Source organism: Protopterus annectens, chromosome 12.part0 (assembly GCF_019279795.1).
Source record: "Protopterus annectens isolate FY-2018-M chromosome 12.part0, PAN1.0, whole genome shotgun sequence".
In the NCBI taxonomy this organism is placed as follows: Eukaryota; Metazoa; Chordata; order Ceratodontiformes; family Protopteridae; genus Protopterus; species Protopterus annectens.
The window spans coordinates 1,331,744,193-1,331,755,041 of NC_056746.1; positions in this window are offsets into that span (position 1 = coordinate 1,331,744,193).

The window sequence follows — 10,849 nt, forward strand, 5'->3', positions numbered from 1 at the left end:
TGGGACACACATGCCCTGTGTCTACATAGTGCTTCACCAAATGGGTGCACCATGGCTTATTGGTCAACATGTCCTCAAACTTCTGTAGTACTACCTGGATGTCCTCAAGCTGGGAACGGGACAGATGCATACTTACACAATGTCTTCTTGACTGTACTTCATACTGCGTGATGCTAGACCCAATTTACTGACTAGACTCTTGCATAATGCCTACGTATGGTTACGTTCATTGATGCTACGTACCTCTCTGCATATTTGCTTTTTCATTACAACTGTTGTAGTGATATTGATTAAAGCTTATTGCTTCTTTGGCTGAGACTAAAAATGGTCTAGGTGCATCAGAGTATGGTAATACACAAACTTTAAATAAATAAAAAATAAATCTTTGCAAGTAAGTACCCTGCACACTCCAGCATCTTTGGAACAAGCTTCAGATCACACTAAGCAGATCTTGTTGCTAAGAAGCAGGCCCATCTTAAAAGATGAAACCTGGCAAAATCTTTTGACTCATCATAGTCCCCAGCTCTTACCTCCCATGCCCAATGTCCTTGGATGCCAGAAAGTATTGGACAATGAGTCAGTCAGGCTGCGCTTAATCGCTGAAGGAAGACTTGGTGGGGGAGGGGCAAAGAGAGCAGGAGAAAATTCTAACTTCCGTTATACATTGTACTACACTTTTGTATAATGTTCTACATTTTCATTTCAACAGTTTTTAACTGGCTTTTCCCTGTATATTTGCAATTTATGTCTTTGCAATTTTCAATTAAAACTTGTGACTTTCATAACTTTGTAATTTATTTGTGGAACTTTTCTGGGGCCTCTGCTAATAATGGCTTATTTCAGATGCTCAGAGTGACTTTCCTGTTAAGCAAATGCAAAATAAATAAATAACTGCACTGAACACTGAATGTTGAACATAAAACCTCGAATAACCCTCAGTAAAAACGTAAAATGTCAGCACCATTTCATAAACCAGCGTTAAAACATTCTCTTCACTGATATTGTCTGTGCAAACAGATAAAACGGTGTTTGCAGAGGTGATGAAAGAGGTGTTGGGATCAAAGCATGGTTAATTAAGTGTTTAATAAATGCAGCTCTACATTCACATGCATAAAATGATATTACCTGTCCTTGAATGTGAACACTAAACTCCAGCTGCTGCAGCAGTCGTTAAGATATGACCACACAAACCTCTGCTAATAGATAGTTGCCTGACAGATTACATTCTGTGATGCATTTTCTTTTTTATTACACAGTGAAGCTTTCAATGTACTAATCAACAGAAATACATGGTGTCTGAAGATCTCTGCTATGTAATACCGCTAGCTTCAGCAATCTTTTGAGTTTGACAGTATCATTTGAACTCTTGTAGATACCAACTCAGAAGCACAATAAAACAGGTCCTGTTTAACACTCATGTCCTTAAACAGGTCCTGTTTAATGCTCACGGCCTTAAACAGGTCCTGTTTAACGCTCACAGCCTTAAACAGGTCCTGTTTAACGCTCACGGCCTTAAACAGGTCCTGTTTAACGCTCACGGCCTTAAACAGGTCCTGTTTAATGCTCACAGCCTTAAACAGGTCCTGTTTAATGCTCATGGCCTTAAACAGGTCCTGTTTAATGCTCACGGCCTTAAACAGGTCCTGTTTAACTCTCACGGCCTTAAACAGTTCCTGCTTAACGCTCACGGCTTTAAACAGGTCCTGTTTAATGCTCACAGCCTTAAACAGGTCCTGTTTAATGCTCACGGCCTTAAACAGGTCCTGTTTAACAATCAGGGCCTTAAACAGGTCCTGTTTAATGCTCATGACCTTAAACAGGTCCTGTTTAATGCTCACGGCCTTAAACAGGTCCTGTTTAATGCTCACGGCCTTAAACAGGTCCTGTTTAACAATCAGGGCCTTAAACAGGTCCTGTTTAACACTCACGACCTTAAACAGGTCCTGTTTAATGCTCACGGCCTTAAACAGGTCCTGTTTAATGCTCATGGCCTTAAACAGGTCCTGTTTAACGCTCACGGCCTTGAACAGGTCCTGTTCAACACTCACGGCCTTACTTCTCTCCATTTGTAGAAACAGACAAATTAGCACCATACTAGTCTGTTTTACATAATATTTAAAGTCACTTTAAAAGGCCTGGCCAAACTCCAGGCCTAGATTGTCATTCAGATATTGGTGCATGCAACAGCTTGTTATAAAATGGATATATTGCAGCTGTTTTGATGCTGTAATCCTTCATGAAACATGACAAGACATACAGTTCTTTAATGCCACATTGTAGAGCAACATGCAGGATTATTGGAAGTGCACCTAATACTACATTTTCTGAACATAAACTTATAGGCCACAAACTAAATTTGCTATACTAACTCAGAAGCTGATGGCTATTTTGATTCTTGAATGGATGTCAGGATTTTCAATGTATTCATATTCTCAGAAATGTGTGTGCAAAGAAACACACCTTGCAGAATATTTATCCAATGAATATCTCCCAAATTAAAAGAACTGAAGGCCATTTTAATGAAGTAGTTCTTTTAAAGCTGACAAAATAAAATAAAAAGCCATTAAAATGCTTAGCTGTGACAGTGATCCATCAGAAACTAACTTGGAGTTGTGACTTGGCTAAATTCCTTGTAACCTCCATTTTATCCTGACTTTAACAATATGTTTCTCTGAATACAGGACATACAAAACATGTTTTTATACTGTTGCATGAAGTGTACACACCTGATTCTTACCTTTTATCTTTTTAAGAAAAAAAGAAAGAGTGTTGGGTATCTTACTGTACATAACATTTGTTTACACTGCACATTGGAGTGGGTGGGGCTGGATAATTCGTCATTTAGTCCAGCCACACCAAGAGCAGAGTGAGGATGGGTCTACCATGTGTCTACATACTTGAAAGTCTTTGAGGTAGTTAAGTAAGAATTGTTCACGGAACAGTTCACAAAAAGAATCTGTGTGACAGACTTCTAACAAACATTCTGATTCTTCTTACGGGGGGGGGGGGGGGTCATTCAAATAGCAAAACTCACTTTTCAGAAACACACTGACTGCTAACCAGAGATTTAACAGTGCACAGAGCTTAGAAGAAAAAGGTTGATTGCACACCTTCAAGATGCATCATGTAGACGTGTCACGTTAAAAATACTCTTTACAAAAGATGTATGTGAGATTAAAAATATAAATAAGAAATATCAGAGTAAAAAATAAATGTTTCTTTTTCCTGGATAAACTGATATATAATACAATGTCCTATGCCTAATGTTTCTCTTTTGCTGCATCAGTCCTGCTGGAAGAAATAGACGATACAGTTATCAACACCAGCCCTCCAATTTATGGTCCACTCATCAAACACTCCAACAGCTTAATTACATGAAAAGATTAAGAGATGGCAGGCTATATACTGAGGAATGTTTAGGACTGGAAACTTTCCCAGTGTGGATCTCAATGAGGCACACGGGGGCAATACATAATGCAGCCCTTCTAAAAAGAATATTTCTGCTGACTTAATAAGACAAGCAAACTGAATTGTATTGATCTGTTCACTGAATTATTGCACTGTTGAACCATCTAGTAAATATGGATTAGACTATCCTTACAGATCAGCAGTTCCACTGCTAGAAAACAGCACACGCCTAGAACAGAACTAATTCAGAACTGAAACACCAAATTACTTGTAAAATTTAGAAATGCAAGCTTCTCAAAAAAAAAAAAAATCTATGGAAATAAAACTCCAGAATATTTGGATAGTTGCTTTGACATGGATGTTTGAAGGATAAAAGACAAAGAAAAATTCTGGAATATTTACCTTGCTTCCACATTTGTTAATATGTTACAGAAATGCATGCATGTCTCAGAAATTACTTTGGGAGATTTATACTTGCAGTTAACAGAATGCCACTCAGAAAATGTGGGAGTGACTGTAACTCCGTAATTGTTATGCTGATAAAATGTAATTAAACTGCTGAGCTGTTGTTCTATGCTTTTTCACAAATCGTGCTGCTTGAGATGTTATTTTATCTGAATAATTTTAGTAAATTACATAATTGCTGTAGTTCTAACAAGTAAGCATTTTAGATTATTTCTACATAATAGTGCACAATGTAAAACATCCTCCATAGACCATGGCATTGGTTGTGGTTATACTGTTACTGGTCACCATTGTCCATGAATGAGGTCCATATCGCCTCTTTGAAAACCCAAATTGTCGAATCACTATTCAACCAACACACTTTGTTGAAACCTTACTCTATCGAAATGCCAATTTAAAAGAAGTTTTTCACAGGAAAAAAAAAACAAAACACTTGGCCAACCTAGTGGCCATCACATCCGAGATCCGAGATCACACTACAGTGGGGAAAAGGGCAAATTGCCGATGTTGGCTAACTTTTTCCCTGTGATAAACTTCAATTAAATAGCCGTGAGATGGAGTGTGTTTTTGACAAGGTGTGTTCACTGAATAGTTAATTGACAATTTGTGTTTTTGACGATGTGATATAGACCTTCATGAATGAGACCAAGAGTTAGCAAATGAATGCTAACACAAGTAAACTGCCACATGCAGTGGAAACAGGCAGGTAATTTTTATATGTTTTTTCTTTTCACAGTGGTCTTTAAGTATGCTCACTGTTTCCCATGCAGCCTCTCAGACCCTCACCTCCCTGAGCTGTGTGCAGAATACTGGTGTCATGATAATCTGAATCACATTTCCATTCATAATCTGGTTCATGTGTCCAGCATTAGAAGGTTTGTCACTATGTATAAATAGTATTTGCAATGGGATGTTTATGCCACTTAATCTGCTAAGTGAACTGGAGGGGCAGAGGTACATGTTTACCCACTCCTATTCTATGGCATACTTGTTTTTCTTACTTATCCCCTACACACACTCACTCCACAATATTTTTCTCAACTCCACTATGGAAAAGGTTTCCTAAGTTATTTTGGATCTTAAAGATGATGCAGTGCTTTCATTGGCTGTTGGACTACCCACTGAGTTTGGTGTTCGGCCTCTCTCACTAAATCTGCTGATGTCCCATGCTGTCTACCCGGTTTATTTTCAGTCTTATTTTTTTTCTTTCTTGACATTTGATTACGTGAAAGTCTGACTGGGCAGGAGCCCATTTTTAGTGGAGGCCTGGCGAGAAAAGCTCCAAAGTATTGCGAAACATTTTAAGAACAATAATGTTACAGTCTTAAAAAAAAAATACAAGAAACAACTATAGTTTAATTAACTATACCATATTACGCTTAATATAAAAACATTGGTTAAGAATAGATACAAGTTATATGATAATGATTTAATAGTTTGAGAAATTTTAGCCAGTTTATAAAGAAATTAAAGGTTAGTTAGTGTAATCTAAACAGGAATTGCAGTGCAAAGTGAGAAGAAAGCAGGTTTATGGTATATTTAGAGAGAAAGTCAGGAAAGATAAATTGATAGAAGTGAGGAAGTGAGAAAAGAAGGGCGAGTAAGGAGATGTGAGGTATGAAAAAGTGTTTGTTCACATTTTGGATATAGTTTATCCTGGTGTTGCACATGAACAGAGACAGCTTTTGGCTGCAAAGTCTTTCAGGGTAGTTTTGAAAGATGATTTTGGAGATATATATTTTTGTTAGTGTTTGCATATTTTAGGATTGTTTGCATATTTTCCGTGTTGTTATCCTCTCTTCACCTATTTTACTTTGGTTTACCATGCACTGCATACTCCCGCATCCTAGTACTTGATGTGTTTTTAATATAGGCAACATTTTCTTCACCATGGATACATTCTGCTATGCACACTACACCCATACAGAATGTCTGCATGTCTGCTACCCCCCAGGTTTTCAACCATTTATTCTGATGAATCTCGGCACCTGGGCCAAAGCCCAAAGCCTACCTCCCCATGCAGACCAATTCACACAGTCTTTTTAATTCCATATCTAGATGATAGAATTAGTTATCAGAATCTTTACCTTTCCTTGTTTACCACACAAACTCATGCCGTACCCCAGACAGACCCTGATACCTTATCACCCACACCCATGCTATATCCCAGACAGACTCTGATATCTTTCTTTGCTTATCACTCACACCCAAGCCATATCCTAGAAGACCCTGATTCCTTTCCTTGTTTATCACTCACACCTATGCTGTACCCCAGACAGACCCTGATACCTTTCCTTATCACCCACACCCATGTCATATCCCAAACAGGCCCTGAAATCTTTCTTTGCTTATCACCCACACCCATGCCACAGCCGAGAAGACCCTGATTCCTTTCCTTGTTTATCACCCACACCCATGCCATACCCCAGACAGACCCTGATATCTTTCCTTGTTTATCACCCACACCTATGCCATGCCCCAGACTGACCCTGACACCTCTCCCTCTCTCACACCCAAACTGACAATTACATCATAGTTTTTAGTTTTAATTCAAACTGCTGAAAGATAACTTGATCTTAACATTTTTAAGTTTAGAAATGCAATTACAATGGCTTTGGCAGTGACTTGAAGAAGTCTGCAGCTCTTGAAATCAGTTTGATAAATGAAAGCTTTCACTTTAATGACTCAACAAAGTTTCTTATTAGTTACTCCAAACTATATTTGTTTTGTTTTTTAGTTTTCAATAGAGCATAATATAGAAATAGCACCTGGAGTATAGGTTAAACTTTGACCTTACAGACTGCAAGAGTCATGGAAATAAGTAGTAAGTGAAGAAGTGCAAAGGTGCTAAACTAGGAATCACAGAAGACACGAGGTTCAACACTGTCTCTCCAAAACGTACTACTCTTGACTCTCATATTGTGGAACAGATGGGCAAAATTTAAACTATTACCTCTCATAATGTGGAGCAAATGAGCAAAATGTGGAGCATTAACTCTCATAATATGGAACCTATGGACAAAATGTGGAACATTGTTTCTCGTGGAACAAATGGACAAAATGTGGACCAAACTGGCAAACTGTGGAACACTTGCATCTTTGGCTAGGAACTTCACAGCATGTTTAAAATGTGTTACTTTCTGTTTAAAGTTTGTTTGAATAATATGATTCAGTATATTACTTTCCATGAATATCTGTTAAAATTGTTAGCAATCAATATGTGACAGACCCTTCAATGTGGAAAAGTAAGGAATAAAAAATTTTTAAGACTCAGACTAATAATGAGGTACAGTCAAGCGGTAGAACAGAAGAATTACAGGATGACTGGAACATTCCATTAATGCAAGTTTATAAGTATGACATTAGTGCTGGATTACCTAACAATTTTAGGAAGTCAGATAACTACTCACAGTTTGATAGCTATCCTATGTGCAGGACTGATAAGTTGATAGAGAATCTACAAAAATCAAAATACTTAACAGCACTAGATTTGTTGAAAGAGTATTGGCAGATACTGCTTTCCCTTTTACTAAAACAAAAGAAAGAAAGAAAGAAAGAAAGAAAGAAAGAAAGAAAGAAAGAAAAAAACAAACAAAAAGCAGCTTTTGTAAATCCTGAAGGTTTATTTAATCCCTGTTAAATGTCCATTCTCCAAATGCTAAGACCCACCACGCTGAAAAAAAATAAAAATGTGGGAGAAGAGTGAACAGCAAACACCATTCTTCTTTAAACTTCTTTTTGCAGGGGTCAAGTTCCCATGCACCTCTGTGATGTAGGAGGTGTCCCTGAACTTATAAATACCAACTCCAAGATCACCATACCTCAGAGAAAAGGGACTATTCTGAGAAATGGCACTATACGTAAGTTCAGAATCTTAGCCATTCAGTCTCCACTTCTTGGGGCTCAACAAAGTGGGTCTTGAGATTTCAAATGAGTGCCAGTTTATTTTATTACACAGTGTTACCATTTGTCCTACTTGGTGCTCTGGCTATGTTTCAGAGATTGATGGATAAAGTATGAAAGCACCAGACATGATACATGGCTGGATGCCTAAATGACATGGTCCAGCACAGAGATGACCAGGAGTCTCACGCACAAAAACAGCAAGTTGTGCTAGAATGTTCCAGACAAGTAAGTTTGACTGTGAATGCTAAATAGCATTAGTTGGTTATAGCAGAAGCCAAAGGTGATGGCTGTGCCCTGGCCCAGCAATCAAGGAGCCTCAATCCCTACCACTAACACCAGGGAGGGTGTCTCATATAAGAGGAATGGATAACAAATACACACAGTAAAGTACAATTTCCCTTAAGTGCACACAGAGATCACAGTCAATCTGGGGATGGTTGCTCCCTTGCTCCCCATGTCCCCAATAAGACACCACACTGGCACAGCTATAGGGTCCAGATCTCAGCCTAGCTAGCAAGCTAACCTCCAGTACCTTCTCTGTCCCACCAGTGCTTCGTGTCTCTGCCCAGGTAGCTGACACACCACACCTACTTTGAGATAAGTATTTAAACAACTTCACAGACACTCCTGGGAAAGGCTGACACAGATTCTCCAGCTGTGCCCTTTACCCAGACTATACGGTAGTAATTACTGCCACCACCAGCTAATAATTATCAGCTGCCCAAAGGCCCTTAAAAGGTTGTCCAATTATTACTATGCAATATTATTATCTGATTGGTAAGTGTGACTAATCAGTCTAAGGCTTATTAGAGTGGCCTATTACAATAACCTATATAAATATGCAATGTACTCTATAGCTTAACTTTACTCTACACAAACCAGTTACAGGTAAAAGGTATTTAAAATATTTAATAATAAATAATTTAAATGGACGGTCACGGTAGTGCAGCGGTTAGTGAAGCCACCTCACAGCAAGAGGTTCTCCAGTTCAATCCTCAGATGGAGTGCCTTCTGTGTGGAGTCTGCATGTCCTCCCTGTGGTTGCGTGGGTTTCCTCCGGGTGCTCCGGTTTCCTCCCACATCACAAAGGCATGCTGTAGGTGGATTGGACACTCTAAATTGACCCTAGGTGTGAGTGTATGCATGTGTGTGCCTTCTGTGGAAGGTTGGGCACGGGGCTGGCAACTCGACACTGTAAAACTCCACTGCCAATCATGAGCAGACAGGTGATCCACTGTGGCGACCCCTAACCGGGAAAAGCTGAAAGGAGAAGAAGAAGAAATAATTAAAACACAAGACAATACTACTACACCACAGTGCTATCCAATAGTTCAGAGATCATACAGAAACTTAAAACAATTCCATAGTACAGTGCTGGCATAACAGAAAAACACTTAAGTCTAATCTTTATAGTCCTAGCTATTTCTACAAGAAAACATACTTCTAAAATCTACTTACATAAAGAGAGCATAAGGCAGTGCTGAAGGTTAGCTATTAAGATCAAAATACTTAGAGTCTCTCTCTGGGCAATAGTTTAAAATCACTAATATTTCTGCTGGGCCCTCCCAGATTACATCATTTTGACACTTAGGTTTTCCCAGTATACCACATTACGTCATTTTGACACTTAGTCTGGAGTTCCCAGGCCAACAGGCTACATTATTTAATAATCTAACACCTGCTCAGGAAACTACAACAATAAAAGACATCTTACATGTACACTCTAATAATTATTCCTTAAGTTAAAACAATAGAAAGAATGTGATAGCCCAGACGAAATGACTCTGAGCTCTACAGATCAAAGAACATAATTTTAATTTCAAAGAACACTTGAAAATGCTTGGCTTAGTTTACCTTACAGCAGTCGTCAATGTTGCTATAATCTTGAAGTTCACATTTTACAGTGTTTACTTTCATTTAAGAAACAAGCCTGTACTTTACATTTATATTTACAAATGATAGAATTATGTATCAAATTCTATTTGAGTAGGATGGCAGCCTCCTCCCCTTCCCCAAAGTTCACACCAAATATCTCAGATATCTGATTGGAAGAACTAGAAAAAAGCTTGCTTATACCTTCCACTAGAAGACAAGTGAGGGTTTTCCCAGGGCTAGCAGGTACTACAGAAAATTTGTACCTACTTTTTATTACTATTGTCTGTTCTTTGATAGATCTCACAGAAGGAAAAAATCTTAGTTTTGAGGTAGAATTGGCATTGAAGGAGATTGAAGTTAACTTATTCATGAATGCATCAAGGAGAGGGTTGCTAACAGTGTTGTCCCAAGATATTCAAGGTGAAGAGAACTTTGTGTTCTATATCATTCAAAAATTAAGCAGAGGTGTTCAGTCACATATTCTATTTATTAAAGCATTATTTGTTAGGCAGACACTTGGGGTAGTGTTTGTGAAGATGATATTCTATTATTTAAGTATTATTTGCTAGGCAGACACTTGGGGGAGTGTTTGGTTATGAAGATGATATCATACGATTTAAGTATTATTTGTTATGTAGACACTTAGGGAGTGTTTGGTTGTGAAGATTATATTCTAATATATAAATATTATTTGTTAGGTAGACACTTGGGGGAGTGTTTGGTTGTGAAGATGATATTCTATTATTTAAGTATTATTTGTTAGGTAGACACCAGGGAGTGTTTGATTGTGAAGATGATATTTTAGTATTTAAGTATTATTTGTTAGGTAGACACTTGGAGGAGTGTTTGGTTGACAAGATGATATTCTATTATTTAAGTATTATTTGTTAGGAAGACACTGGAGAGTGTTTGATTGTGAAGATGATATTTTATTATTTAAGTATTATTTGTTAGACATTTGGGGGAGTGTTTGGTTGTGAAGATGATATTCAATGGTTTAAGTATTATTTGTTATGTAGACACTTGGGGGAGTGTTTGGTTGTGAAGATTATATTCTATTATGTAAGTACTATTTGTTAGGTAGACACTTGGGGGAGTGTTTGGTTGTAAAGATGATATTCTATTATTTAAGTATTATTTGTTAAGTAGACAATGGGGAGTGTTTGGTTGTGAAGATATTTTATTATTTAAGTAT